Genomic DNA, 10466 nt, shown 5'->3' on the forward strand with positions numbered 1-10466 from the left:
AGTGTGTGTGTGAGTGTGTGAGAGTGTGTGTGTGTGTGTGTGTGTGTGTGTGTGTGTGTGTGTTTGTGAAGTTCACCCTGACACAGAAGAGAGAAGAGGACTGGGGACCATGAGGAGAAGCAGTTAGTTCCAGAGTTTGATTTGAATCCCCTCCTCCTGACTCATGAGCCCATGCCTTGCACCTATACACTGCCTCGTTTTGCACAGAAATGCAGTCTCTCTCTGGAAAAATCTTTCCCTTCATCTCTGCCTGGGAAATCTTGACCCATCTCTCCAGGTACAGCTCAGGTGCAGCCTCCTCCATGAAACCTTCCCTGATTTCATGTTCTGCACCCCCAAGGGATCTGACCTCCCCTGTAGTTATGGGCAATTAGCACTGGGGTGCAGAGGAGTGTTGGGGACATTGGGATGGGAAGCTGACCAAAAGGATTAGAGGCTTGCATTCAGAATCTGTGCTTCGTAGTCATAACCACCCCTGGCGATTCTCATTATCAGGTAGGTTTCAGAAATTCTGACCCAGTCTTATCCCCTCAATTTATAGAAGAGACAACTGAGACAAGCATGTAGTTGCAAACCCGTTTATATTATAGTCCCATTATGTACCCTATTATAGTATATTCCTATGGTAGGACTGGCTATGTAATTTGTAGGGCCCAGTGTAAAATGAAAATGCAGGGCTGCTAGTTCAAAATTACTAGAAATTTCAAGATGGCAAAAGCAGAGCATTAAACCAAGCACAGGGCCTTTCTACATACAGAGCCCTGTGCAACTAACTACACAAGTCACAGACTCATGAGGCCAGCTGTGTCCCACCGAGATTGTCGACTGTATCTTGCATGTGATAGGTCATTATATAAATACTTGTTGGATGAATGAATGGATTGAATTAACACCTCTCATCTGCCAGGAATAAATAAGAGCAGAACACTAGACAGTTTGTTTTGATGAAAGCACTGGAGAGAAGAAAAATAGGTCTGGAACATGAGACACAGAGTTACCAACATTTATATTTGGATGTGCACATGAGTTCACACATAAGCTGAGGTTGCTACAAGTGCTGTCCAGTATAAGCACTTCCTAAGTAATCAACACAGGGTCTCTGACTTGTGAGAAGAATGAATTTCAAATGCTTAGCAACCATGACTGGGGAGAAGGCTTTATGGTCATATCAGGCCAGGGACTTGGGAGGAAAAGAAAAAAAAATTAGCTGTCTACTGGATAACTGTACATATTTAATAAGGAATGGTTTAGAGTACAGAAATAAATGTGAATTTATTAGATCTGATTTGCCTGCAGAATTGATGTGTAGCTAGCTCCCTTAGTAAAGCTTAGGCCTAAAGAGTAATAAAAACTTTTCTGAGATGTCTGAAATCACTGTCTGGAATCTTTATGCTGCCATCAGAACCTCTGAAAGTCACAACTGCTATGCATATTGTCTGGGTGTTCCATATTATCCCTTTAGGTCATAGTTTCTTAATTTATGTTTGTATTAGTTTTTTATTGCTAGATAACACCACAAACTTAATGGCTTTCAAGCCACCTATTTTTATCCCACAGTTTCTATTGGCCAGAAGTCCAGGCACAGTGTAGCTGATTTCTCTGTTGAGAGTGTCACAAGGCTGAAATCAACTTGATGCGTGGTCTGTGTTCTCATCTAGATTTTGGGGTTCCTTTTTCAAGCTCATTTACGTTGTTGGCAGCATTGTATTCCTGTGGTTATAGAAATGAGGTCTCCATTTTCTTCTTTACTGTCACCTGTGAGTCATTCTCAGATTCTAGAGGCTGCCATCAGGTTCTACCTGCATGGCCCTCTACATAGGAAGTTTCTAAAATGGTTATTTGCTTTCTTCCAGGCCAGGAGGAGAGCATCTCTGCTGCTTAGAGTTTCTCAGACTTCTTCAGTCTTTTAAGGTTTCACCTGATTAGGTTAGGCTTAATGAGGAAAAACCTCCTTTTTATTAACTCAGAGTCAACTGATTAGGGACTTTAATCTCATCTGCAAGATTCTTTTACCTTTGCAATCTAACATAACCTAATCATGAAAATGATATCCTATCATATTCACAGAGGGGATTGTACAAGGTATGGACACCAGGGGTCAGGATTCTTGGAGGCCATCTTAGAATTCTACCTACCACAATGTCCATGAATGAACTTTGAAGGCATGTCCAAAAATCATCTAAGATGTCATGTAAAAATTTGTGATTGTGCATTTTTCCTGAGCACAGCAACTACCAGCTTTCATCATTGGAGGTCCATGACCCAAATGCCATTAAGAACCACTGATGGGCCAGATAATATGCATTGGGAAGAAATGACCTAGAACCAAATACTTATTTTTGAAAGAATTTTACCAGTGTCTCATTGAGAACCAAATAATTCAAGTGTAGTGTTTATTAAGATGAGACAGGAGATGTCTCAATTTTCATTTAAAACGTATCTTTTATTGTACATCTTTGTTTAAACCAGTTACTAATGGACATTTGAAACAGATTTTGCTATTAGTGTGTTTTAAAATTTACCATTGATGGAGGATCTGCTACTCTCTTTATCACATTTGCCTGTGTCTCCACTCTCCTCTTCCACCTGACTGTCTATAACAGTCTGACTAATGGCAAGGCATAGTTAAGTCATATATATTTTACTCTTCCTGTTAGACATTAGCTGGGGCAGACAATCACCAGTGCTGAATACATTATATTTAATTTCCTACTGTGCTCTAAATTATTTCACATGAAGCTTGGGACCTTCTGGCTAGTCTGTAAGCAACTTGAGGGCAAGAGTCAAGTCCTATGCTATATTCCATATAGCATGATATTGGGCAGTGAATAAACCCTTAATAAATATTCAGTGAATTCATTTTGATTCAGTGAATGACTTTGAGAAGATATTGTGTGTAGGAACCATAACAAAAAATATGACAAAACTCTGTACCTCAAGTTTACAATTTAGAGAGGATAAGATAATCACAACCCAGAGATTGTAATGTAATGCTGGGTTAGAACTGTGCGAAATGAGAGACATGGGCAAAGTCTTGGGTCAGATCACATGTCACATCTGATGGAGGAAATGGGGGTTGGGCAGGGTACTGAGTTAGAGAAGAATAAAGCAGAGGAGGTGAAATTTGCAGCGTGTGAATAGAAAAGGATTACAGAGGGGGGAATCCTTTCAGGTGTAAGAAGAGATAAGGAAGCAAGAAAGCCATACTTCAGGTAAATAGGTGTATTTTACCTGTCCATGTGTGACCCACACTTCCTCTGATTTTTCTGACTGGATTCCTAGATCCCTTCTCTACTTGCTCAAATGCAAATATCCATCATGGTCCAGTTTAAATGTCAGCATCTCCATGAAACTTTTCTGTTCACTCAGGCCAAAAAAGAGACTCTCCCTCCTTTGAAATCATATATAGATAGTATGTTATCTATATCTCTCTCAGGTCATTTTCTGCTCTTTAGCATAGTTTATGTATAGGTACATTTTATCTTCTCTACCACTACTAATAAAAAAAAACCCTTTAATTTATATTGCAATTTATGTGTAAAAAGCAATTTAACGTAGATTGTTCTATTGTTCTCTTGGTTACAGATGATAAAACCAACAATCAGAAAGTCCCAACCTTTACTCTTAGCAAGTAACAGAGTCAGGAGATGACATTGCAAATTATTTTCTCCCACTGTGTGACTTGTCTTCATTTTCTTAATGGTGACCTTGACACATAAATTATTTTTTTTATTTTGATGAACTCCAATTGACCTAGTTTTTATTTTGTCACTTGTGAGTTTGGTGTCATATCTAAGAAATAGTTGCCTAATCCAAGATCACAAAGATTTATGCCAATATTATCCTCTATGAGTTTTATAGTTTTAGCTCTTACCCTTAAGTCTGGAGTCCATTTTTAGTAAATATTTGTCTACAGTGTGTGGTAGAGATCTAAATTAATCTTTTTGTGTTGCCCCAGTACCATTTTTTGAAAATACTATACTTTCTCCACTGAAATACCTTTTCACCTTTGTCATAAATCTATTGACTGTAAATGTAAGGATTTATTTTTCTTCCATTGATCTATATATCTATCCTTAGGAAAGTGTAAGCCCTCTGAATTTGTTCTTTATTCCAAGATTGTTCTGGCTGTTCTAGGTTCTTTGCCTTTCCATAAAAATTCAAGGACTAATTTGGCTGTGTCTGCCCAAAAAAATCCTACTGAGATTTTAAGAGAGATTGTGTTGAATTTATAGATCAATTGGAGGATAATTGTAGTCTTAATAATATTGAATCTTCAATCCATGGACATCAAATGCCTCTTCATTCATTTAGGTCTTCTTTAATAATACATATTTATTCAATGAGTACATAAATGAAAAGCTTCTTTTTGTAAAATAGATTTCCAATTTTGTTCTAGCAAAGGCTGTACGTATAAGAAAAGACAATGCTGAGTTGTAGTCTAATACAAATTATATTGTCTAGCATTTTTTGAGAAACAAAGTTGAGTGAGTGTTTTATTGTATGTATTCATTGAATGAATCAATGAAAGAGAGAGAGATAGAAGGTTTGGAGGAAGAATCTTAGAGTTTCCAACAGTCTAAGGAAGGTTGAACAAGGCCACCAGTGAGTCCTCAAGCCAAAGTCACCAACAAGGTGTTTTCTGTCTCCTAGGAATGGACAGATCTGCCTTAGTATCCCTGCCAGGCACAGTCAGTGGTTGGGAGAAGTCTATGGGACACATGACCACAACACCAGTGTGGTGACGGATATTAGCATACAGCAACTAAAGCCCCTGGTCAATTATATTCTTTGTAGTTGGAAATCTGTGAGGTACATTCACATGGCCATCACAATACATGATTAAGTAATACTCTTCTTCCTTTCCAGGAGAACTTTAATAGAAGGACCTGATCACTCTGGCCCAGAACCAGTTTTCCTTGATACTCAGCTTTATTGTATCCCTAATACTATTCAATATAGGTTCTCCTACATTCAGGCTGTCACTGCATTCATGTACTTGACTAGATCATGGTTGTTCCTGGAGAAGTAGCAAGGATAATTTTACTGGGCCTCAACAGCATTGATTATTGAAGATCTAGCAGTAGGATTATTTAAGATTTGCTAAGGAATGGTCTAAATAAATTATGTATGAGACTTCCCTCTATGAACCTGTATGCCTTGCTTTTACACCATGAGAGTAGACTGAGTAGGAAGTCCCAGGGCTTGTGGGAGGGTTTCTTTTATAGGATGTGGACTTTGTAGCTATTGATGTTAATGTCATGGGAAGAGGTAGTTTAAGGAAGCAGATGAGAAGCATGGCCTTGAAAACAGCCTATAGGTAGAGTAGGGAGACTACTGAAAACTGTATTTTCCTGTAGTAGGCATTTCTGTGGCATCTCATCTTCTTTATATATGTGGGAATTATACATTGAAATTTTTAAAAAGTTAGGAAAGCATAATTTCTTAGCTATGATTTAATCTCTTTATATCTCTAAAAATCAATCTTCTCTGGGGGTTACTTACCAAAGATCCCCATGCTATCATATGATTTTAAGCTCCTTTCCATTGTGATGGCTTTTTAGCCTCCAGCAAAGGAAAAAGGTGAGTTGTGAAGCGGAAAGTTCTTAAATTAAGATAGTATTATATATATATAATCTCAATACTACAACTATGAAAGAAGCAGGAGTCCTGTCTGGGGCAAAGAATTTAGTTTAACCTAAATTTGGCCCCTTTGTCAAATTATTTTCTGAGCCTAGAAGGAAGTTGTAACAGTCCTCAGATAGCCCCATACTCTCAAGAAAAATGTCATTAACCAATTGTTTTTGGAAACCATGGGGAACCTCACCATTTTAAAGTAAAATTCTGCTGTGCTTTGTATGATTTCAACTGTCCTGATTCCATTTTCATTTAGTAGCTTAATTCTCATGGCTCTAATCCATCCTAATATACTTACAGGAAGAAGTAGATTGTATTAAGTAAAATTTTACCAACTTGAAATGAAGAAGAGATTTTAACTTTTTATGTTTTTCCATTTGAGTGGGTGTAATAAGTATACTAATTTCTTCTTTTCCTTCTTGCTTTGTATCTGCTTGCTTCATTTTAGCCTTGGAATGACCTGTTGCGAGTGGCAAAACCCTACAGAATTCAGCTCAGTATTTAGACAGCTAATTATGGTTGAGTTATTGGGTGGTGTTTATCAAAGCTCTATTCCTGGCAGGTCACTGCTGCCATAGCAAAGGCTATTTTTCTTTGTTGATTGACTATCTGTTCAGTCATTAGAAAATATTTGGCTATGGATTCTCATTCAGTGCTCATTTGTCAACAGAATTGATATATTGTTGAAATAATTCAGGGCCTGGAAGTGCTGGCTTGTGACCATTTGTTGCTCCAAGTGTTCACAATACATAGCATTAGATACAGATTAGTAGAAAATGAGAACTGGGAGGAACCTTAGAGCTCATCTGGTCCAAACCACCCCCACCTCAACACACACACACATACACATTTTACCACGTAGGGAACTATTTGACCCAAGTTATAAGCAACTAAATGGGGACAAAACTCTCTTGGGTCTGCATTTATATCTCCAGACTTCTACTCTGGTGCTTATTCAATTTCTTAATTAACCTGTTCAATTTCTTAATTGACCTGGTCCGGAATGAGTTTATCACATATTTGGTAGCTACATGGAAGTTGAAAGTGAATATTGTCTGAGCTATGTAACTGTTGAATTCACATTGAAAACTAAGAGAGCAGATAGCTATGAACAGAGTGGGATGAAATTTTTCATATGCATTGTGGAAAATTGAGATCTATTTTCATGTGGATGATTTCAGTTTGTTTATCATGGATTCAACACATGATTTAGAGCTGAGTATCTGGGCCTGTGCCATCCTTTGAATGTGACTTTTAAGCACTTGAAATGTGGCTAGTTAAAACTGAAATAGATGAAATGTAAGGGTAAACTACACACTGTATTTCTAAACATTAATATTAGTACAAAAAAGGATATAAAATATCTCATTAATGTTTTAAATATTAGATACATATTGTAATTATATTATTTGGATATATTGGGTTAATTAACTTTATTATTAAAATGAATACCACAAGTTTCTTTTTACTTTTTTTAATGTGGCTACTAGAAAATTTTACATTAAATATATGGCTAATATTATATTTCTATGGGCAGCACTTATCTAGATTGTTGCTACTCAACGTATGGACCACCAACATTGGCATTTCCCAAGAGCTTGATATAAATGCAGAGTTTTATGTCCCACACCAAACCTACTGAATCCAAAATCTGCATTTTAACATGATTCTCAAAGTGATTTCTATGTACACTAAAGCTTGATAAATACTGATCTAGCACATGCATTCTTTATTCATATACTTCCTAGTCCCCCATGTAAAACATGTTAGACCTCTTTGGCCTTGACATGTGGCAGTTAGGGCCAGGTCAACCCAAGACATTCTGGCTCTAAGCTTTGGTATATTTTTAAGCTGCCTTTATATGCCAAGGTCTCCTGCTCTCAAAGAATCCTATCCTCCTTTTACACCATGATTCTTACTAATAAATCATACAGCAGTGATGAAGGCAGGAACTCCAGAAGGCCAAAGATTAAAAGTGAAAATGCTATTGATACACAAATCTATCTTCTGCTCAGTTATCTCTCCTGGTTCTACATCGGACAGCAGACTGTGTTTTATATTTAGCCCTGGTGTACTACTGGAATGTCAATACAAGCTGTCCAAAATGAAATTAACTACCTTACCTATAAAGTATGCTTTTTTTTTGCATTTCCTGTCCTGATGAATGTCACCATCACCTACCTATACACACAAGTGAGACTTGGAAGTCATAATTAATAATTCTTTTCTCACTGTTCTCCCTTAACCTGAAATCCAACTGGCTACTGAGTATGGTCAATTTGCCTCAGATCTCTCTCTCTTGAATATGTTCTTGATTTCCATTTCTACTGTCTTTAATTCAGTTTTCATTAAATCTTGCCTGAATTATTACACTAGCATCTTTTTTTTTTTTTTCCGGTATGCGGGCCTCTCACTGTTGTGGCCTCTCCCGTTGCGGAGCACAGCCTCCGGACGCGCAGGCTCAGCGGCCATGGCTCACAGGCCCAGCCACTCCGCGGCATGTGGGATCTTCCCGGACCGGGGCACGAACCCGTGTCCCCTGAATCGACAGGCGGACTCTCAACCACTGAGCCACCAGGGAAGCCCATACTAGCATCATTTTTTAATCTTCTGCCTCTATTCTCTCCTTTCTAAGCCATTGAAGCCATTAATACCTTTCTCACATACAAATCTGATCATGCCTAAAACCTTTCCTTGACCTCTTAGTAACTCAATCTCCTTGTAAAATGAGGCTAATAATAGCCTACATAAAAGGTTTATTGTGATAATTAAGTAAGTTAATGTATGTAAAGCATTCAGAACAGTGCCTGGTCCAGAGTAAGCATTATGCAGCTATTACCTTATATTATGGTTGTTGTTCAAGACCCTTTATAACATATGACCTCAACCTACCTTTCTAGTGAAACCAGTGTTCTATTTCTTACAATACACAAAGCATTTTATGGTTTATGCATGTTCCTTCATACTGTTTGCTCTGCCTGAAATACGCTTACTTTATTTTTGTGCCTGGAAAAATCCTACTTCGAACTATTTTGTTTGTTTTGCTTGAGTTGGTTCCTGGCACTCAAGGCTTCTTTTTGATGGCAAAAATGTACCTATATCCCATGCTTTTATATTGAAATACACCTGTGAACTGTAATTATCTAATGCTGGAAGCTTATATATTCCATTTGATAAATGTATGATGTCCAAATGGAATATGTGGCAACATTTCAGATTTCATTCCCATGAACTTTCCAACCAAAGTAACCAAAGCTCTCTCAGATGGTGAATTGAACAGCTAATTTTTGTAAACAGAACAGCAGGTGGTCTCGTAATTTATCCAAACTGAGAGGAAAAAGAGTTGTTTTGTGACCTTCAAACAGACACTGAGTAATTTAAAGAAAAATGATGTGGTCAGCCTGTTTATTTATAAAAATTTGAAGCACTATTACTTGGTGTTTTTCTCCTGTTTCATTTGAAAAAGGAATTACAGGCAAAACTTGCTTTACAAATTGTATCTATTCTAGAAGACATATAATTTAATGAAGTTACTTCAAATGAAATATTGTCATAATATCATTAAGCAAACTTGGAATTTAAAGGAACCTGTTAGTGAATCCTACCAGAATATCACCTCCTAACTTAATGTTTCCTGAAGTGTAGACTCTGACAACCTGCATCAGCCTCCCTTGCAGGTGCCTATTAAACTTCCAAATTCCTCAGTGGTACCTCAGACCTATGAAGTAGAATCCCTAGAAGTGGATCCAAAAATCTTTATTTTTAACAAGCCATCCCCCAAGTAATGCAGATGCACATAAATGTTTGAGAATCACTGAGCTATGGCTTCGATTTGGTTCATCTGCATTTGTTGCTGGTCCCCGACAGGAACTTTCTACTGTAATTCATTTGGATTGCTATGGTGATTTTTTGAACATTCATTGCTCCTTTCTGCCTGCCTGTCTTTGCTTATGCTAGTTCTTCTGCCTTTGATCCATTCTTTATCTTGCCATTGTCTCTTTTTAAAAATCGTTCACTATTTTATTTGTTTTTCAAATGTTCTCTTCATAAAAACGCTTTCTCTAGATTCTGATGTTGGGAACAATCTCTCTCTCCTGCTAAACACTTAGTGTGTACTACTCATGAAATCTTCCACATACTGACTTGAGCTCATGGTATGTGAATTAACATCGTAGTCTTATCTCTCCTGGGATGAACCTCAGTGTCTTATCACCACTCAAATCCTGTGAGTACATAGGTGCTCACACACATACCATCCTTCACACAACAGAAACATAAAACTACACTTGAAAATTAGTTTATTTAAAGAAAAAGTGAATCCATTTTCATATAGAGGTTTTCTTAAAGTGAAGTACTGGAATAATCCAGCATAAAACTACACTTGAAAATTAGTTTATTTAAAGAAAAAGTGAATCCATTTTCATATAGAGGTTTTCTTAAAGTGAAGTACTGGAATAATCCAGCAGAGTAAGTGGATGGCAGGGTGAATCCTTGAAACAAAGGTATGACTTTCTGGGTCTCGGTATAGTAAAGCCTAATGATACAATATTCTCGACCTGAGAATGCCCAGGCTGCCCTTCTACTCAGATCCTCTATTCCTCTGTCCCCTGTATTCCAAGGGATTCCATGTTGCTTCTCTCAGTTTGGTGACCTCACATGCATGTCTTTATCAAGAATTTGGACTTTGAGGTCCTCTTCCATGATCCTGGACATTCATTCATACCCAGATTAGCTGTACTACAGCTGTTCAGTAGTCAGGGCCAGATCTCTTCTCTCAACAGGTATATATATATATATATATATATATATATATATATATATATATATAT

At 37.4% G+C, this 10466-nt stretch overlaps 1 protein-coding gene across 1 annotated transcript in view; it reads left to right on the forward strand.

Annotated features, from left to right (window-relative positions):
• IL1RAPL2 (interleukin 1 receptor accessory protein like 2) overlaps positions 1-10466 on the forward strand; it is a 1051992-nt gene that overhangs the window by 617593 nt on the left and 423933 nt on the right. The gene's annotated exons all lie outside the window — the stretch shown is intronic.

This window comes from Monodon monoceros, unplaced genomic scaffold (genome assembly GCF_005190385.1).
Source record: "Monodon monoceros isolate NGI ecotype Baffin Bay Population unplaced genomic scaffold, NGI_Narwhal_1 Super_Scaffold_22, whole genome shotgun sequence".
Taxonomy (NCBI): domain Eukaryota; kingdom Metazoa; phylum Chordata; class Mammalia; order Artiodactyla; family Monodontidae; genus Monodon; species Monodon monoceros.